The 22061-nt window shown below is 45.7% G+C and overlaps 1 long non-coding RNA gene and 1 pseudogene across 1 annotated transcript; both read right to left on the bottom strand.

The window, feature by feature from the left end:
• Positions 1 to 560: 560 nt before the first annotated feature.
• LOC146350674 (uncharacterized) lies at positions 561 to 21649 on the bottom strand. The gene is made up of 5 exons (XR_014788869.1): positions 21510 to 21649; positions 18417 to 18494; positions 13618 to 13749; positions 12723 to 12882; positions 561 to 908 (listed from the first exon to the last, which is right to left on the bottom strand). It is a non-coding gene; the product is annotated as an uncharacterized LOC146350674 (long non-coding RNA).
• On the bottom strand, positions 10681 to 11120 carry LOC146350675 (ATP synthase F(0) complex subunit C3, mitochondrial pseudogene; annotated as a pseudogene).
• Positions 21650 to 22061: the final 412 nt, after the last annotated feature.

Raw genomic sequence — 22061 nt, 5'->3', positions numbered from 1 at the left:
GGCACTGCAGCTGATACAATTGTGTTGTCTAGCACTGGCTAGGCAGCCACTGAAGACTTTTAACACCAGAGCCTGGTGAGCCCCACAGAGCCCGCTGCAGTACATTAGAACTCTATGATCAGAGCCCTACCCATGAGGAGTCACTTTCTCCTGAAGAGTCCTCCTTTGCAAGCGAACACTCCTTCTCGCGGGAGCCCTGCTGGCCAGTCTGTCACTTGAGGCAATGACCCTCCTGGGGGCCAGGAGGTTGCTCAGTCTCTGCTCCAGAGGCAGAGTCCCCTCCCCCTGACAGGGACGGACCTGCAGCCATCTCCCCTGAGGGCCCAGGCTCCTCCTGGTCTGGTGGCAGTGACTGCTCTCGGGTGCCCTCGGTTTCTGGGAGTGCCAGCTCTTCTGAGGAGGAGGATTCCTCCAGTGGGGACATGACAATTATATCTATTATCTTATGGAAATTTATATTTGCAGATAGATAGATGATAGATAGATAGATAGATAGATAGATAGATAGATAGGGCATGTTTATATATTGCATGGTTAAATGATAGTATTTCTTAAAATATAAAAGAATGACAACAGTTTTATTGGATGGACCAGTACTGTAAAACACTGGCTAGTTGAAAACACTAGCTGGGGCCCATTTCCATCCAAAGCATTGCTGTGGAGAACTTTTTCAAGACCTTTAAAAGTGAACACTGCATACTGGTATTTTACTGCTGCTAGCAGTGTGAACCTGCCAGTGTCCCACCAGGGAATCCCATCGACGCCAGAGAATCTTGCATGGATCTAGTCAAGTAGGATAATCAAGATGAGGCAGAGTAATCAAAGTTTTATGCATGGCAATGCGCTGCGTAACCACGTCTCCCAGATGCGTACAGATCCATTGTTCACGTAAACAGTAATAAAGGAACCTGTAAGAGAGAAAACTTGATAAGCAGCTCTGAATTAGATTTCAAAATATGCAGTGTTCAAACCGTAAGTGACATTCTGTCAAGGAGCCAATTTGTCAGCGCCTCGTATATTATTTTTGTATCATAATCCAGCAGCATGTCTTTTGCAGTTCCCTCTTATTTCTCATTTCCATGAATAAAAGATGTCCTTTGCTGCTAATACAACCTGACTTTTAGCCACCCACCCTGCCCCCTGTGTCCCTACAGGGAATGGGTTTCTCCCAAATTTAAATGACGGCACTGTAGAGCTCTTTATATGCCATGGTATCAGCAAAGAGCAACTTTGTGGGGCTCGCTTGTGTTCCAAAGGGGAAAAGTTTCAATGTTTTGAATTAAGAAGTTTTAGGTTATGATCCTAAGCACACTGACTTGTGAGTAAATCACACTGAAATCAATAGGGCTCACTTCTGAGTAAAATGGTATACTGCTGTGTGATCCAGTCACTTCATACCAACAATGACAGGTGTGCAGAACGTCTGGTCTGTGGGGCACCCCAGTTTGGCCCATGCTGCCTCGTAGGGTCCCTCCATGGGGCAGGGCTTAGGCTCCAAACCCCATCCCCTGGAGGAATCCCTCAGAGGGTACCCCCACTCCTATCAGAGATCAGAGATAAGAATGGGGATTCCCCTGCTGGCTATGAACTCCAATCTCTTTAGACTCTTGACTTACTCTTACATTTTTACCTTTATTTGACTGACTTATGTATCTTTTCAATGTTTACAATGTTTACAATATTAAATATTAGTATGGTGTTTTTATTGTATATTTGTTTTTAATATTCTTTTTGTTTTTATTGTATGTAGGACACGTGGGGGGGGGGGCGGATTAGTTTGAAGAGTGGCCTAAAAATAGAGAAGAAAAATTCAGAGAAATTCTCATGCACTGGGTTCAGGTTTCTTGGGTTTACTTTGGATGTGGCCAAAGGGTGTGCATGAGTGTCTTGTCTTTCATCATACAATCATCTCTCAGGCAGCCTGTAGCCTCCTCAGCTTCCCGCACTTCAGTGAAAGCCCAGGGGAAGACATCATGAGATAATTCCTCCCATAGGACTTTTCAGATCAGGAAGCGCAGGCAGCCAGGGGGGCTGCAGAGCAATGAAGAGATGTACAATAGAAAGAAAACACACACACAGCATCCTCAGCTGCCTCACAATGATTAGGTAAGCTGGAAAACACCACAAAAATAACTTACAAAACACCCTAAAAATGTTGCAGAATAATGGAAGCATCTTTCATGAGGGAAGAAGACATCCAGGAAATTGGAGGACGATTTTTGGCAGTGTGCTCCACCTCTTCCCTGGAGCTAGACACAATACTGCCCCCTCACATCTGGATTGTGGTAGAGGCAAAATGGGGGGCCAGCCTGCCAGCACAATTGTTGCTGCCAGTTACAGTGCCAGCACACACACAAAAACAAAACAAAAAACCTTAGGAAAAAAAGAGAGAAGCTGTGCTGCCAATGATGAGCCCTACTTGTGAGAAACTGTTGAGAATTTCTCCTCCCCCTGAGGAAATTCGGTGAAATTGTCCTCCCAATTTCTCTGCCCACAAATAGGGTGAAGAATTTTCAAGAGGCCATTTGTGCACAGCTTTACTGCAAACATTTTTGCAGGGATTTTTTTTAAAAAGGCTGAAAATTCAGCACACTCTATTAAATGGACAAAATAATGCACCAATTAGCCAAGCAAGGCAGCGCAACAGACTTCCTGGTATTAGTTCCTTTTTCTGACCTGTTCAGAAGCTGCTAACAATATATACCTGGTTTCACATAAATATGTGCCTATTTATCTATTAACTATTTGCTTAGTGGAGCAAAGCGCTGGAGTTTCTCCTGCATTGCTCTTAGGAAATGAAGAGGATTGAGCAAAAATTGTTGCACTCCATTAACTAAGGAAAGTGTATCTCTTGTGTGTGTGATTACGGCTGTAAGGGAGTAATCCTATGGTTCCCAGACAGCATCTGGCAGGGCATAGGATACTTTGGATCCCTCGCTCCAAGGTCAGAGAAAGCACTCCAGCCTCGGAGGAGGGAATCGGAGCTCCAACCCCCTCCCCCTTGTAGCTAGCACGGAGAGAACCATGCCAGCTGCTCTCCAAGGTCAGGAACTCAACCTCAGAGAAGGGGAGAAGAGGGTGTTTTGGTGGGCGGGGAGGGGATGGAGAGGCCAGGATACCAGCTATCCCCAGGCCTCTCCAGCCTCCTTCCCTCCCCCTCCGGGACAACCCAGCTAGATGGACAAAAAAGCCCATCCAGCTAAAATGTGGAGCAGGAGGCATGGCAGAGGCAACAATTGCCTCCGCTGTGCCTCCTGGCCTGCACTGGATGCTGCTCATAAGCCTCAGAGTTTGGAGGTTTATTGGCATCAAGGGCAGGTCTCATAGGACTGCACCCTAAACTGTCTTTTTTGACATATTATTCATTTCCTGAGAGAGTACTGCTACCTGAAAAACTCACCTGGAAGACCCAGCGGCACATGACACGCCCTCTCCTTGTCGTGTTCATTTCTATATAAAACACATTCTAAAGACTTTTTAATAAAATAAAATTTCAAGAAAGAACACGTCTACACCGTATGCACTCCTACCTAGGAAAAAGTCCTCCTGAGTTCAGTGGAACTTACTTGGGCATATACATGCATAGCACCAGGTTGTAAGATAGAAAAGTGCTTTGAATGGACAATTTGCGAGGGAGGTCAATCCTTATGGGGAAATGGGACAAGTCTATATTTGCATATCCTGATGCACTGCACTGATGACAGATGCATTTTTCATAGTTGGTTACTATTGTATTTATATCCTGAAATGTTGCTCTACGATAGGTGCTGCCTCCATAACTAGTATTAATGCCACCACATCAAATGATATGTAGCACTGCTTAAATCATCCGTTTGTTACCAATTTTTGTTATTGCCATTCTTATTGTTCTACACTAAGTTCATCCAGAAAAACTGAATTGGTAGGACAGCAAGATTCTTCAAGACGTCCTAGAAGCACCATTAAAAAACACACACCAATAAAATGGAAAGAAGGCATTGAATGCTAATGATCCATGCAGCCCAGCATAAAGATAGCCCATCTTTCTCTCTCTCTCTCTCTAACACACACACACACACACAACTGGAAAGAAATACATATATTTAATTCTGCTTACCCATTTATAACATATTCTAACCCATGGCTGTGTCTTCCTAACCCATTTTAGTGTTTATCTGATGCCATGTGCATTTACTTTGATTCAAAAAAAAATGGATATGGAAGAAGCTCATCAAATATTAAACATCAGTACAAAAAAAATTAAAGATATGAGTTGCAACAGCTGAACACAGCTGAAGGAAAATTAATATTCTTGAAGCCCAATCCTAAATGTTTCAATAGAAATTTCTTAGCAGCTAGACATATAGGATTGCAGTCTTTATGTATTACATACTAGCAAGTGGATCTGGCTTTGCATGGATTGGTCCTTACTTGATACAGTGAAGCCTTCAAGCAAAGTTTCACAGCTGTCAGAGTTGAACACAGAGTTGTGCCCGCCCCACCTGAGTGAAGCCACGCCTACTGACACTCCTAGGCATGGTCCCTGCCATTGTGCACCCCATATCCCCCCTGAGGGAGGGATCTGTCCATTCCTCTGAGGAGGGGGCTCCCACAGGACGGAGGAGTGGGCAGCTGTATAATGTTGTCTCTTGGAGTACACCCCACACCCCAGCTTCAAACTGTATCAACTGCAAAGCTATGGGCTGGTTAGGGACATGACTGACAATGGTACTGCAGGCTTCGAACACATGGATACATTTAAACTGAAATTAATCAATGCATTTTAAAACCAAACACACTGAGATACACTCCTAGGTTCCCCTTAGTAGGCATACCAAGTTTCAGGGGTCTAGGTTTCACAGTCTTGGAGCTATGGCACTGACCAGCAGAGAGACACATCCTCTTTATTTATTCTCGATAGCAAATATATCCCACAGTTCCTCCTAGGGGATCAAGATACATGGTTTCCCCTCACTCGTTTTTATCCTCCCAGTAACTCCGTGAGGTACATGAGGCAAAGAGGTACTGACAATGACTGCTGAACAATCATTGTGTGTCTGTGTACCAGGATCCTCAGAAACCATGAATATCAAGGCCTGAAGTTTTATCAAAGGATGAATTATTATAAACAGTACAGTAACAGATACAGCTAGCTTCTCAATAATCAGTGTTTGCAATTCTTATCTTGAAGCAGCTTAACAGTCCACAAGGACTTGGCCAAGTTACAAGTATTGTTGTTCTGACAATATCTTGATACTCATTTTTTAGGCATCAGATCTGGAAAATGTAATTGAAATAAATCAGAATCTAGGAGTCATTTTCCAGGTTACATTTTATCCTCTAAATATAGTTTAGCTTATCTCCTTAGAAGACTGGAAAAAACAGATTTGTTATTTTATCTATATTTCAGTTTTTCTAACATCAGCAACAAAATCAGCATACAACTCTGAATATAATTAACTCATTTCTTTTGATTTAAGTGGAAATTAAAGCAACTTTCCATTTGTCCCTTACTTTAATGTAGGGTACTGTTAGCAAAAGGGGTGACATGATGGGTGCCAAACCAAGCAAAGATGAGCGAAATATTTGTGTACAGTTAATAGAGCTTCATAGGGATTAACTCAGGAAACTGGCTAGCAGAGCAGAACAGTCTCAAGAAGGGATGAATTATTAGTAGACGAACGAAACATTTTGTTCCACCTTCGGCTCCTTCATAGCTAAAATTTATGACATTTGTAAATAAAGGTTGAAAGTGGACGAAGGCTGCCTAAATAAATATTTAGGCAGCTTTTTTAACTTTCTAGATTATTAACCCACCTTATCCCTGAAGGCTTGAAATTTATTTTTTATTTTTTGTCAAGTATGGAAAGCTTCCTAAAGGAAATCAACCCTGACTGCTCATTGGAAGGACAGATACTGAAGCTGAAGCTCAAATATTTTGGCCACCAAATACGAAGAGAAAAGTCACTGGAAAAGTCACTGATGCTGGGAAAGATTGAAGGCAAAAGGAGAAGGGGACGGCAGAGGATGAGATGGCTAGATAGCATAGAGATGGTGGAGAATTCCACCACAGATTTCAGTGAGGCCAAATGCACTGGCATTCAGCCCCCCAAAATCCATAGCGGAACAGCCTCCCGCCCCCCTGTGGATTCCCTCCCGGGACGAAGATTACCTGGGGCGGATGTTCCACCGGCGGCAGCTCCGCCGGTGGCTCTGCCGCCAGCAGCTGGTCTTTTGACCAGCTGCCGCGGCCACCATTTGCATCTGCTCTTTGCCGTGATAGGCTACGTAGGTATTTACGTAGCCTATCACAGCAGGCAAAAAAACAAAACAGCATACGCAAATGGCGGCGGCTACAGCAGCGGCCATTTGCGTTCCCCATTTTTCGCCGTTTTAGCCTACGTAAATATTTACAGAGGCTATTACGGCGGGGGGAAAAGGGGAATGCAAATAGCATAGTGGGCGCTATTTGAGTTCCTTTTTTTTCGCCGTAATAGCTTACATAAATATTTACGTAGGCTAAAATGGCGGGGGGGAAAGGAACGCAAATAGCGCCCTCTACGCTCTTCGCGTTCCCCTTTTTTTTCCACCATAATAGCCTACATAAATATTTACGTAGGATAAAACAGCGAAAAATAGGGAATGCAAATGGCGGCCATTTGCGTACACTGTTTTGTGAGGGGGGTTGCCTGCCATGATAGGCTACGTAAGTATTTATCACGGCAGCCTGGCTGGATGCAAATGGCGGCCACTACGGCAGCCGCCATTTGCGTCCGCAGCAGCCCGTCCGCGGCCGGAACTCCGGCTGCGGATGGCCCTGGCCGGCTGCTCCACAGAGCCACCGCGGAGCGGAGCCGGCCAGGCAGGATTCCAGGGGGGAGGGCCGGATCGCCTCCCCCCTGTCAAGGATTCCAGGGGGAAGGATGGAGCGCCTCCCCCCCCCCACCGCAAATCACATCCGCGAAAAGGTAAGTGACTTTTGTACATCCGTAAGATAGCATCACCGATGCAATGAATATGAACTTGAGCATACTCCGGGCTCCAGGAGAGAGCAGAGGACAGGAAGGCCTGGCGTGCTATGGTCCATGGGGTCACGAAGAGTCGGACAAGACGTAACGACTGAACAACAACAATGGAAAGCTTCAAGATCACTTCAGTGTTATCTGTTTATCTTGACTATTCTGAAATGTGTAAGACATGCACACAGTTTTCCAGAGACTACATCAATCCTGTGTACTTTCCTTTACATTAAAACAAATCCTGCATAAAACAAGACTTAGCAGATGGATTTTGCTGACACTCAGGGCCAGTTCACACATGAACATAATCAACCCACAATTTCTCTACAAATTGCTTCACAGCTGAGGCCCATTCTTGCTATTGTATTTGCCCTGGGGATTGACATGGACAGGCTGAATTTCCCACCCACAGCCATATCAATCATGTCAGAAGCTGGTAAAATTATGAGAATTCCTGCTTAGTGGGGGCTGGAGAGGTGGTTTGCTAGTCAAAACTATTTATTTATTACATTTCTATACCGCCCAAAAGCTGAAGCACTCTGGGCAGTTCACAACAATTAAAACCACAAAGTACATCATAAAACAATATAAAGTATGAAAGCTTAAAACCACAGTATAAATGTACAACCAAAATAAAACCTAGTGGCTGGCAATGCAGAGATTTAAAATACAGATTTAAAACAGCAGCACTAAAAGACTTGAGTGCACAAATGGTGGGAAAATAAAAAAGGTCTTCACCTAGCACCAAAAGGAGTGCAATGTAGGTGCCAGGCAAATCTCTCTAGGGAGCTCATTCCACAGCCAGGGTGCCACAGCAGAAAAGGCCCTCTTCCCAGTAGCCACCCACCTCATTTCCTTTGGCAGGGTCTCCTGGATAAGGACCCCTGAAAATGATCTTAGGGTCCAGGCAGGTATATATGGGAGGAAGCGATCCTTCAGATAACCTGGCCCCAAGCCATTTCGGGCTTTGAATGTTAATACCAACACTTTGAATTGGGCCCAGACATGGACTGGCAGCCAATGCAAATGGAAAAGTACTGGTATAATATGATCACATTGTCCAGTTCCCGTTAACAGTCTTGCTGCCCTGTTTTGGACCTGCTGAAGTTGACAGACCGTTTTCAAAGGCAGCCCCACATATAACGCATTGCAGTAATCCAGACGATAGGTTATCAGAGCATGGATAACTGTAGGTAGGCTGCCTCGGAGCTTGGCAAACTAAGAGGATTAGGACCATCCAATGCAGATCTTTGCCTCTACACTTCTCCCGCTCCGTATTTTGGCTAGATAGGTTTTTTTGCCTGTCTCCCTGGTGCATGTTGGAGCAGGACGGAAGGAGGCTGGGGAGGCTCAAGGATACATCATAAGCCAACCTCCCCAGTCCCCTCCCCTCAGCACACCCCCTTTCCTTCCTCTCCAAGTTCACTTTTGCAAGCTTGGAGTCAGCCAGCGCGGTTCTGTCCATGCCAGCTGCAAGGGGGAGGGGAAGTGGGTGGGGAGCTTGGATTCCTAGATCTGAGGTCAGAGCGCTGTCTCTGACCTTGGATCCAGGAAACCAAAATATCCTATCCACACACACACACCCCACCAGACACTGTAGGGGCCGCAGGTTCACTCCCTTAATAATGTTGCCAGCTGTTGCCGTTTTAATTTGTTTAATTTCTTGTGCATTGGCTTAAGTGCTTGCAGAAACATGAATCAGAAACATGAAAAATAAGTACCAACATGCCTACCAAAGTAAGAGAGGGTTTGATGTGTTAAGCGTACATGAGCAGCCACTCTTAACCTCTCAGGCTCCTTGGAAAAATGTATATAAAGCCTTCTGAGCTTTAAACACTGTTACCAAAAGACCCAGATTCGCAGTAAAACCCACACAGATAGCAATTCATGTCAACATACCTAAAAGTTCCAAGAAGTTTATTTTTAATCCAGTCAAGCACTTCACAAAGCATAGGACATTAAATCTGAGGCCAACCAGCTAAAGGAGATTATCAGATTAAGGAGAGGAAAGATGTGGGCAAGAAGAGTAGCTTTCTACTAGCTCATCCCAGGGCCAGAAAAAGAAACCATGTCTACTTGTGTAGTTGAAGCATCGATGCATCTTTATATTCACTATAGTCTCTATTGCTTGAGTTCAGCTGCAACTAAACCATTTAATGAAATGGAAAGTTGAATGTAGCCCTGATCTATTGGTTGGAAGATGCTATCAGTGACTGGCAATGGAAGATGACATTAGCACACAGTGAAGAATGTGAGTGCCTGGTATTTATGGTCTCTAAAAACTAGAGATATCAAGACGATTCTGTTGGGGGGGGGTAAAGCTCAACGATTTTTTTTCCAGTTTGGCCCCACAGATTTTGTTCCACTTCGCTCTGCTGGCACAAGCTCAACCTGCAGCGAGTCAAGCTAATAGACGGATTTTCTTTTTTTTTAATGGCAGCAATTTGTACAGATTTTCCCCAGGTTCTGCCATTTGCACAAATTGGAATTTGCGCACTTTTTGTGGGTCGTGAAATGTGCACAAATATTGTCTTTTTTTAAAAAAATGCTGCTCTTGCACAACTGCGCAGCATCACAAGTCCATTGAACTGATACTTGAAGGTGCTGAACTGACACTTGGGGGCACCCCATTTCCATTGCACACTTGCCCGAGTCATAAGCAAGTCTTTTAAGACAGATCTAGGGTCTACTCCTTTTTCACAGCTCCTGTGTTACTGTAAATGGAAACCGTGAAAAGGGGATGGACCCCAGATCTGTGTTAAAAGCACTTGCTTGTGACTCAGGCAAGTGTGCAATGGAACCCCCAAGTGTCAGTTCAACCCTTCAAACCTTGAGGTTCCGGTTGCTGAGTGGGAGATCTGCTCCCCGTTTCCCAAGATGTCAGTGGGTAATTTGTGCACAATTGACACTGACATCTGTCAAATCACTTCCTGAGTGGAAGTGGAGTGGGGGTGGGGGGAATTGACAAGTTGTTTGACAAGAACAGAGTATGGCTCTGCTGGACTAAACAAAGTTATATGGACAGGATGAAACTGACAAGGGTACTGACAAGAGGGGAACATGCCTGCACAGCTAAGTAGTGGACAGAGATGGACTTGCAATGTTGCGCAGTTGTGCACAAGTGACAATTTAAAAAATCAACAATATTTGTGCACATTTCAAGACCCACCAAAAAATATGTTCAAATTGCTATTTGTGCAAATGGCAGAACGGGAGGTGGGATGTGCAAAATTTTGCCAGAGTCCAGAAAAAAAAAATCTGATTCGGTCTGCCCCTGCTTACCAGATGGGACATGCTGTGGAAATCCAGCTAACTTGAACAGATTTCCCAGCAACAGATGTCCCTACTAAAACCACCTAAAGCAACTAACAGTGCAGTTGGAAAAGTTGTACTTAAGAGAGAGCGGAGAGTTTAAGGAATTCAAAGAGGAACAGCAGTGTGAAAACCCTGAATTACAGTTTTCAAGACATTCAGTTCTATTATCTGTGGCCTGAACTGGAATAACAAGTTTATCATCACCCGACATGTGTTAATTAGCTTACCAATGCCAGGATGTTTGTGTTGTCATCGACATGGCTTGTGAGTGGGTCACCATTAATAATGCAACCATCTTTAATTAAGCTGCTTTGGAAGCAGCATACATTTCCATGATAAACATTTTCCCAAGCCAAAGTTCACAGAGTCACATCGAGTTCATTAACACCAATGTTACGAACAGATCTCTTAACACAGCAAACAGGATCAAGAAAGCAACCATCAGACAGAAGAGACCCATGGCTTCAAACAGGGCAAATCCCAGAATAGCACAGGAGAACAACTGCTTCAGACAGAGAAGGATTTCTGGCATGGCCAATGATTACACTCCCAAAGACTGTTCCAATACCAGCACCAGCAGCAATGCATTTGGCAGGAGTGTCAACGTCCCTGCTGACAGCACTAGTTTGAAACTCCCTTAGTGCTTAGTTGTCTGCCAGGGTTCTGAGCCCCAGTATGGAAAGCTGTGTTGCCAGTTCTGGCTTCTGGCCTAGACAACACCGATGCTGAAATTGGTCCATCTAGGATTCTTGATCCGGTATGGATCAACGCAGGGGAGCTGTTGCAGAGTTTGACACAGGCAAACATGGCTGCTGCTATGGCTGTGAATGAGCAGGCAGGTGAGTGGGCGGCCGGTGGAGCTCAGGGGCTGCATGGGAATCTCGGGGCTGGGCCTTCTGGCTCATCAACAGCAGCAGCTCCTCTGGCCGAGGAGGTCAAAGGGACTGCAAGCAAAGGGACCGATGCAACGGGCACTGGATGTTTTGTGTTGCATCCCTCCACCTGTGCAACTATGTGTATATATTTGACAACTTAAGATAACACTTCATGCACCTGATAAAATGGACTCCAGTCCCTGCAAGGGTGCCCCCAAGATGTTTTGCCAAGATTCCACCTAGTGCCCAAGAGGAACCCAGTCGGCATCACCACCAAACATATTATGAAACTACAACTGATGCAAGGTCAGATTATGAAGGTGCACAACACATAATGAGTATCTGGGTGGTTTATACTCTCCTTTATGTTTGGGGAACTCCAGATAATAGGCATGTACGAAAGGGACTTACCTGGTCCCGCAGCTTGCTTCGCGGTGGGGGGGAGGCGCTTCGGTTCTCCCCCCAAAGTTCAGGCCAGGGGGGGAGGTGTCCCGCCTCGCCCGGCCAAAATTCAGGCTGGGGAGAAGCACCCCGTCTCCCCGGCCGCGAAAGAAAAAGTGGGGGGAAAAAAACACCCGTGATAGGCTACATAATGATTTACGTAGCCTATCATGGCTAGATTTCCAAAGTCAGCTGTGATAGGCTACGTAAATCGTTATGTAGCCTATCACGGGTGACTTTGAAAAAAAAACGCGTACGCAAATGGCAGCGCCCCATGGGCGCCGCCATTTGCGTTCCTTATTTGGTCCCGGGTAGTCTACGTAAAGATTTACGTAGACTACGGTGAAAATAAGGGCAACGCTATTTACGTTGCCCTTATTTTCGCCGTAGTCTACATAAATCTTTACTTAGACTACCGGGACCAAATAAGGAACACAAATGGCAGCGCCCATAGGCACCGCCAATTGCGCATGCGCTTTCTTTTTTCTTTTTCCAAAGTCACCCGTGATGGGCTACGTAACAATTAACGTAGCCTATCATGGCTGACTTTGGAAATCTAGCCGTGATAGGCTACGTTAATCGTTATGTAGCCTATCATGGGGTTTGTTTTTTTACTTTACTTTGTAATGGTGGCAGCGGCAGCGGATCGGAAGACCGGCCGCTGCCCCCGCCCCCAACGAGATGCCGCCGAACCGCCGCCGGGACCTGCCGCCGGGAGGGACATTCGCCAAAGGTAAGTCCCATCCCAGGGGGGGCGGGGGGCGGAGAATTTCACTGCCAATTTCGGGGGGCCGAATGCGTTGGCATTCGGCCTCCCAGAGATTCGGGGAGAAATTCTCCGCCATCCCTACCAGATAAAGACTTCCTCTACTTTACTTATGCTCTGAACATCTATCCATACTACGTTGCAGCCCTTTTAAACAATTGAAATATCCAATATCTTTTAACCTGTTATGAAAATATTCCTGCTTCAGGAATCTAATGTGCTCTCAATTTTGGCTTGAAAATACTGGGCAGAATCTATGCATATTATTAGTGGCCACAGTGCAATTCCAGGCAATGAAATCAGCAGCTGTCTAATGCAATAACTTACAAATTATCAGGTAATGTAAGTCTGAACACTAGAAAGTCAAACCCAGACAGCAAGCAGGGAGCCCTTAGAATCTCTGCCTCCCTTTCCAGATGGTGGTTCCATCTGCTGCAAGCAATCCAACAGCACTAGCTTCTGCCTCTTCACCAATACATAACAGCACCTGAAAGAGATGTATTACAGCGCTATACGTCATGGCATATTTTGCATATGTTTAATACGTTACTACTAACAATATGATTAGGCACAATCCAGTGCCAAAGTCTCCTGCAACTGCCCCTTTGAAATTAACGGGAGCTGTGCAATGGCTAGAGCTGCCTGTCCGTTCATGTCAAATTTGCCCTGAGATATTCCCACGAGACCTGGAAACCAATCAACAGTGATTCTTGCCATTTTTCTAATCAAGGAAGAACCACAGTCCCATGGAAGTCCCCTCCTCCAACGCATCATTGCTCATGGAAGAAGATCCTCTGAAAGATCTACATGGATCAGTTGTGCTTTCCTCCTAATTATTTTACTTGAATTGCTCTAGATTTCAGAACAGAGACACTGCATTCTGAGTTACTTTTCAAATAAAGTCCTCATAAAGTCCCTTTAAATAATATTTTCCTGCTCTTTAAGGTAAATTATTACTTTAACATCCAAGCAGGTGAGTCACACAACGCCTCTTAACTACCTGTCTCAACAAATTAAAGCATTAGTCACCAAATTGAGGAAACTTACCTTATTATTTTCATTTGATCCAAGTGAAAACAGAGGCATCCCCCGCCCGCCCCCGACTAATGCACAAGGGGGATTTTCTGTTTGCAAATCTTCCACTTCCTGTGACAAGTAGGGTAATAAATGAAAACCTGCCTCCCACTTCCTGTAAGAGGTGGAGTGATAAATGAGCACCTACATCAGACTTCCCCAACCCAATGCCTTCCAGATTGAGCATACTGGCTGGGAAGGATGCAAGCTGTAGTCCAACACATCTGGAGCACACCAGGTTGAGTGCGCATGCATCCTCCACTCTCCAACCTTGATAGGTCTATGAAGAGAAAGAGATGAAGGACTGAGTCAAACAGATGAGCTAGAACAAGTCTGCACAATTCGTGGATCCCTATGTCAAACACAGCCACGTGTGGCAGCTCAAGCTACCATTGGATAAACTTACCGTTTTTGCTCCCACTGGGGCCTGCGAGAACAGGGGTGCTATCGAGCATCTGATAGGCTATATTATCAGTCTGCATTTGGCTTAGTTATGTAGACCTGTGCTAGATAGGATGAAGACTGATTGGATGAAGACTGATTAGATGAAATCTCTCAAGCTGCTGTCGTGGCAACAACTGTTTCCCAGAGTTATCATAGCCAAGGTCACACAAGGACAGTGAGAGTCCATGCACAAATGCACATAACCAGTTCAGACTGGGATGAGGCTGCATATAGAGTAACTCCAAAAGCCAGCCACAAAAGCCTGCATAGAGAGGAACTCCAAAAGCCATCCCACAGTGTAGAATGGGATTAAGAGAGAGAGTGTGTTTTAAAGATACACCAATTGCAGGATAAAGAGGAAAGATCATATCCAGTCAACAAAATCCCCTCCAGGTTCCTGAAGAACATCTTCCTTGCAAAACCCATGTGGAGTCTGCATTCCAAACTTTACAAGTTTTTAATTTTTGCTCTTTCACGCAGCTAAAATGTTATATCTGGCTCGGGCCCATCTCTATCTGTTTCGGACTCACATATGGTGTACATGCTAATGAGTGCACAGGGAAGGTGGCTTCAGGATATATCTGCAGCATTTCATCTGACTAGAAGACCAATTCCCCCCCCCGGGGGGGGGGATAAGTGCAAGAACCACTGATGTAGACAGGAGAGGCCCCAGTTTGTGACAAGCAAATATTAAGTGTGAGCTGAGAGATGACATTGGTTTCCAAGAGATGAAATGAAGATTAGTATTGCAATGACACAATGTTCTCTAGAGCAGTTCTTGTAGAATGCATTGGTGACAAAATATATGCTATGTTGCTTTGGCCCTTAGCAGCCATGCCCAGGAGTGACAGAGCAGCCTTATTAATTGTGTTTAAAATGCAGAGAGGCTGGAGGCTTAAAAAGTCAAGTGAGAAACTTTTAGAGCCCAGAAGGAAAGGAATCTGGCCAAGACTTGCTGATTAACCTTCTACAATTTGCTGCCAAAGTGAAAAAGGACAACTACCAGTTTTAGTCAGCCCTAAAAAGTGTAACAGATCCACTCATCCCCTGTCACTGCTCTGGGGACAAAGCAAATGTGCACAGAGAGATTTAACCCCTTCAAAGGAACAAGATAGCCACATAGAATTGGAGGCAGATCATAGGGTTTTACAGTACGATGAAGGTGGCATGCGAGAGGCACTGATGCCCATAGCGTGTACACTCATCCCATAGTTATATAACCAGCAGCAGGATAACCCGGGGCTGAGCTACACAAGGGTTTTCCCCATTGTTGTCATGCCTAGCTCACTCGCACAGTGCACAATGCACCCCCCAGTCTGTTCTCCTCACGCTATCTCTGCCCTTATACCCTTTGATTTCTTAAGACTACTTTATTCACTTTTTAAATATATTGCTGTTTCCATGCTGCATATATCTGGTTGTGTGTACTAACCTTGTGATATTGTACCTTATCCTGGTGGGATGGTTTCAGCCTATACAACTGGTTCAGCAACTATTGTTGCCACCTTAACCTTTTACTTTTAGTAGGAGGGGAGGCTCTGTGGGGAGCCTCTGTGGGGAGGAAGTAAGGGTCTGCATTTTCGGCTGCATTTAGGTTAACCTAACAGCTTTACGGCTGTAAATGGCGTGGTGGACGCCATTTGCGTCTGGAGTTAGCCCAGCGATACGGCACAGCAATGGCGGCCGGCCGTATCGCCAGCAATGCTGACCCGGCAGCCAGCTCCGCAGGATTGCTGCGGAGCAGAGCCAGCCCGGACAGATTCCGGGAGGAGGGACAGATTGCCTCCCCCAAGGGCAGATTCCCACCCGGACCAGCAGGTAGGGAATCCACCCATCCCTACTGACCATGCACCCTTTGCGGTCCCACAACTGGGAGGAAAAGTAGCCCATCTCTTCAGGAGTGGACGGCAGTGATCAGCCTTCCTCAACAGTTTTCCCGTTTCTCTTCAAAAGCCACCCCCACCCTCCTCCTCTCTTTCTGCCTTGTGCAATGTAATAGGGAGTGAAATTGATGTTGCTTCTTCACAACCCCATGCCTCCTTCAAAGGAAATAAACATTTGGGATGACTGTAAGCCTTCCCAATTACACCCCTTTTTCTTTAATTTCCTTGCCTAAAACACCTTCTAACTGACAGCACAATGATATACAAGTCTACTCAGAAGTAAGTCACATTGACTTCAATGGTGTTTACTCCTGGGACGGGGCCAAGCAAGCAAGGCCAGAGGAATGACACATGACAACAGAGGCAGCACAGGAGAGGGGCTCATTGACTTCCATGTTTGTTTGTGGAAGGGACTGGAAAATGCTTTCTGGTGGAGCAGGGGAAAGGAATTTGGGGAAAGGGGGAAAACTCTTGACATTAATAGCTGCAAAGGAAAGCAATGTAGAAATGCAGAATAGCTCTAAAACACTTAAGAGGAATGCTGGCTGCAACAGGAAAGTACATCAACTCCCCAGACTGGTGGGATGGGGTAGGGGGACATTTTAAAACGGGACACAGGTCAGCAGAACAGACTGCAATCAAAAACCCTCTTTTCTCCAATGACAATAATGCAGACTTTTGCAGGTGCACATGAGTTCAACAACGTAAAAAAAAAAAAAGCCCTGAAGCAGCAGGATTCATCTTACAGCCACCTCCCACTTCTAATGCAATGGAAGCAATACAGTGCAATCTGTAACACAAAATTGTGTTATAAGGTGATACAACTCTCTTCACATGGTCTTAAAAACATCACCCATTTCTCCCATGATCGGAACACTGCATATTGTTGTGTGACACAGAAAGATGGTATAAACCCAGCGGATACTGCATCGTATTTGCTGACATGTGCCTACTGAGAAAACTGGTAAAAATACCGGCGCAGTGGTGCCTCAGAAACAAAATGGACTCCAGTGTAGATCTTACCCCCATTGCATACCCTTCACTTGGGAAGCAATACTGGTTACATAAATACTATCAGTGGTACACAAATGTTTCTGAACATGGAAAGGCTTTCACTTGTGTAACAGTTCTGTGTTCTGTGGTGTGTTGGTTGCTCGTCGAATCATTTTTGTCAGGAACAGATAGCCACTACGGTAGCAAAGTGTCCACATAACGGCACAGTCTACACAACTTGAACTGGAAGGCCTCTAGTCTGTCTGCATACTTACACCTCTGATGCAAGCCACTCCCACTTGTAGAACAGGAGAGGAAAAAGGCAATATTCTTCTCTTCAGGCCCTAGCTCTAGGCAGCTGACTGGACCTCCTCCCCAATGTGGTCTAACTGTAAGCATGCCTCTGTATGACAGTTGCTGGGAAACACGAGTGAGAGGGTGCTGCCCGTGGGCTTCCCATAGGCATCTGGCTGGCCACTGTGGGAACAGAATACTGGGCCACATAGACCTTTGGTCTGATCCAGCAGGGCTCTTCTTAGATTCTTAAGTACTGCCAGCCCTGGATGTGCATTTAGGAAAGTGCTAGCTTGCTGTTACTTTCCTTCTTGCTGTGTTTGTTTCCAGCTTGTCCTTCCAGCCGCTTTGTCCAGACACCTCAGCTTTGACCTGGTCAGTGAACAAGCTTGTTTGGACCTATCCTTACCACACAACATTTTGAAAATTGCTCCTAGAGTTTCCCGGCAATATTAGCCCCTGACCCGCCAGTATTCAGACATGATCCAATTCAGCTGCCTATGGCCCAGCATTAGCACAAGGCTACTTAAATGGTTTCTGTATAGGATCTCAGGGCACATGCAGACTTCTGTATTATATACCCTGCGCCACACCACAGATGTTCTACAAGTATTTTCTTCCATTATTTTATATGAAGTCAAAAGAAGACAAACAGGTAATACAACACATGCCATCCACTGATGATCAATACTTTTGGAAACAGAAATAAAGAATAAAATTTGATATCCCTGCACCACCATCCTGAAAAGCAAAAAGTGACTGCAGGTTACTCCCTCATCCACTGTACATTTGGCAACGAGAATGATCTCTCCAAAACTTTTATCCTGTTGAGTAATTGGAAAAAAACAGTGGGCTTTAAATTCAAGAAATAGCAGGAACTAAAAAGCAATAGTGTGGAACATAAGACACGCAACCCTTGACACCTTTATTCTTGTGATATTTCACTTGAGCAAGCTGAGCTAGTGAAAATGATCAATGTCTATAGAACCAGACCCTATATTATGAGTCCTAGAAATGTGCCATTCTGGGCTGGGGAGGTGGGGAGGCAGAAACCTCCCATTGTAAAGAGAAATAAAGAACTCAGTTTGTTCATTTGCAGCACTTAACAAATAGTCCGAATGAGGCTGCAACAACTCTATACATACCTGGGAGTAAGTCTCACTGAACTTCTGAATAGGTATGCATCAGATTGCACTGTGGGTGGTGCATTAACAGTAAGGAGCATGCATATAAAGACTGTATTTACCTTTATATCAACCCTTTACCGTCTCATACAAAATTAACAAGCCCACCCATCAACACTGTACCTGAACACAAGGCTTGCATCACATACCTGGTGCTTCCTACAAAGTTCCATTTGACTTACTGCTAAGAGTTTCCACAGGATGTTGTCTGAATACCAATTAGTTTCCTAATAAATAAAGAGGCAAGAAAAAGAAAGCACCATTAAATAATCATAGTATAACAGATATAATGACTCAGGCCAAATATTTTTTCTCCTGGGATAATAATGGATGGCTGTAGTTAATGGCCCCTGATTTCACGTCAGACCATCAATTCTCAAGCCATCATTAATCCCCAGAAAAACATTGAGCTTTGATCATTATTGCTTAATTACACAGAAAAACAGACAGATCGTTAATATTAATTTGCATTGCACAACCAGTCAAATCAGAAGCTTGCCAAGGCAACTCCAACACACTCCGCTGCCACCACTCAATATGGCTAGGGGAAAGGGTGAGAGAGCACAGAACAAAATGGCCATGTGTTGAGGCCAGTGGCCTGAGAGAGTGAAATCATTATTGTACCATATCAGGTATCTGCTGGAGTGCCATTCACATAGAACTCAACTCAGACACACATGGTTTGCTCACTCACATCGTGCCTGTCTTGTATACATTCTAATATTTTTTTTAAAACCTTCAGTTTAAGATGGGGGCGGCAGCATGTGCTGCATTCCCTTGGGGGAGTAGGGAGGAGCCATCAGGGGTCACCATACAATCCCTCAGGTTTCTTGTAGTCTGCAGCTACTTACTAATATTACTCCATGGACATCCACCCTGGTCCTGCAGCTACTTACCTGCTCTGTGGGCATTCCTTCTGATTCTGCAGATACTTTGATACCGTTGACCATGGTATCCTCCTGGACCACCTGGAGGGGTTGGGCATTGGAGACACTGTATTACGGTGGTTCCGGTCCTTCCTCTCCAGCAGGTTCCAGAGGGTAGCACTGGGAGAGGAGGTTTCGGACCCATGACCGCTCACTTGTGGGGTGCCACAGGGTTCCATCCCCTCCCTGATGCTATTTAACATCTATGTGAAGCCGCTGGGGGCTATCATCAGGAGGTTTGGGGTGCGGTGTCATCAATATGCGGATGACACGCAGTTCTACCTCTCATTCAGATCTTCACCAAGGTTGGCCGTAGAATCCCTGTCCAAATGTCTGGAGACGGTGAGTGGCTGGATGGGGAGGAATAAGCTGAAGCTGAACCCTGACAAGACCGAGGTACTTTTGGTGGGAGACAAGAGGAGGCTGGGGGACGTTGACCTGGTGTTGAATGGGGTACGGCTACCCTTTAAAGACCAGGTCCTCAGCCTGGGGGTCATTTTAGACTCCCAGCTGTCCATGGAGGCTCAGGTGTCAGCTGTGAGCCGGACAGCGCTGTACCAATTCCATCTGATACAGCAGCTGTGCCCCTACCTTCCTGACCATCTGCTCCCATTGGTAGTACATGCCCTGGTCTCCTCTCATTTAGACTACTGTAATGCGCTCTACGGGGCCGCAGTGGCTTAGTGGTTAAGACGCTGAACTGCAGACTGGAAGGTCGGCAGGTCAGCAGTTCAAGACCCGAGTGCTGCATGACGGAGTGAGCTCCCGTCTTCAGTCCCAGCTTCTGCCAACCTAGCAGTTCGAAAGCAAGAAATTGCAAGTAGATAAATAGGTACCGCCTCGGCGGGAAAGGTAACAGCGTTCCGTGCACCTCGGTGTTCAGTCATGCCGGCCACATGACCACGGAAGCGTCTTCGGACAGCGCTGGCTCTTCGGCTTAGAAACGGGGATGAGCACCGCACCCTAGAGTCGGACACAACTGGTTGGGGACACCTTTACTTTACTTTAATGCGCTCTACGTGGGGTTACCCTTGAAGACGGTTCAGAAGCTGCAGCTGATACAGAACGCGGCAGTTCGCCTGATTAAAGGCAGCCGCCGGCAAGATCACATCACTCCAGCGCTGAAGGAATTGCACTGGTTACCAGTTGTTTTCCAGGCCAAATTCAAGGTGTTGGTTTTGACCTTTAAAACCCTATATGGTTCCAGCCCAGCCTATCTCAAGGAGTGCCTCCAGCAACACCAGATAGGCCGCTCAGCAAGATCAGTCTTGGATGGCCTTCTCTCTGTCCCATCAGCCAGGACAGCTAGGCTGGTGAGGATGAGGGAGAGGGCCTTCTCTGTGGTGCCCCCTACTCTGTGGAGCTCCCTCCCTAGGGAACTCCGCCATGCCCCGTCTTTAATGAGCTTCCGCCATGCATTAAAAATGTGGTTGTTCAGGCAGGCATTTGGGGTGGGTTAGGGTGATTCTAGAAATATGATGTTTTTAATGTAGAATTTTATTGTTTTAAACTGTTTTTATTGTTGTACATCGCCCAGAGTGGCTGGGTGACCAGCCAGATGGGTGATTAATAAATTTAATTAATAAATAAATACTTAGCCATATTGTCCCATAAGCATTCATGCTGGTTCTGCAGCTACTTACCAGTACTGTGCCAGAGAAATTCCACCTTATCCTGCAGCTACTTACTTCAGACCCTAAGAAGGGATTCTGCTCCTACAAGTACTAACTTGAAACATCCTGTGCTGTAACAAGGATTAATTAAGTCTAGAGGTGCTGTATTTACATTGTTGCATCATCACTTTCCCTGCTTTCCACCAAAAGGAGCAAGCCCCCACTGCTGGAGGAAGCACCAGTTGTGACAGCAGGGAAATCTGTCAGGAGCCAGAAGCCAGGAGCCCCCTAAGCCTCCCCACACATAGACACTCACATCCACTCACTTCTCCTAGGGTAGCCAGGTATCCTCTTTTACAGGCCTCTGTTTGAAGGGCTGCCAGACAACCACCCTGTATTTGAAGGTGTCCTCTATTTGAAAGATTGTCCTGTTCAATTCCAGCATAAAGATAACCATAGGAGCTGTTGCCCAACAATAGATAGCACCTAGGCAGTAGATTGAACAGGCATAGACGCAGTTTACTTGGTCTCAGTCTTCTACACTTTGCTGAGATGTACTGTATTTCCATTTCAATTATTATAATTATTTCTAAATTTGCATATACAAATTTATCTCCTCTTTTTTGGCAATTCATAAGTGGCCACCGTATTTCTCCCCCCCACACACACACACACACATACATATATTCCCCTACTCACTCACAGCTTTAACTCTTCCCTCTTCTGCCACTGAAAAAAGAAAAAAAAAAGAGGAAAAGCACTTTAGAAATGGCTCTATAGTTCCTGCCATAGAAACCTCATTCTTAGAGCTTCCTCAGAAGAAGGAAGGAACCTTCAGTCACTGCTTCCTAGGATGGTCTAGGAATGAGGCATTTATGACAGGAACCATAGAGCCTATTCCTAGAGGGGGTTTTCCTTTTTTTCCCTCTTTTTTCACTGGCTGCAGATGCTGGTGGTCTGGCTGGCTACCAGAGAGGCCTTGGGTGGGGGGGCTGCCTGTGGCCCCCCAGGTCAAACATTTTGCACTCTTATATTAGCTCCTACTGAGGGCTTCACCACACGAGGCCTTTTATCCCACAACTTGCCAGGGCTTCTGCTTCCGGATTCTTTGCGGGATTTACATCAGTTCTTTACACAGGCTTCCCCCCCCCCTTTACTGCATAATACTATCTGCCATTTACACTGGTGGGTGGAGCTTGGTGGGATGTTATCAGATGTCAGCAGCATTGTACGCCCTCTGTCCACCCTCTCTGGG

The sequence above is a fragment of the Heloderma suspectum genome, chromosome 3, assembly GCF_057233095.1.
Source record: "Heloderma suspectum isolate Gila_16-S chromosome 3, 16-S_ref, whole genome shotgun sequence".
NCBI classification, from domain to species: Eukaryota; Metazoa; Chordata; class Lepidosauria; order Squamata; family Helodermatidae; genus Heloderma; species Heloderma suspectum.
Note: the sequence above shows the minus strand (reverse complement) of the source record. Positions and strands in the feature narration are given on the sequence as shown.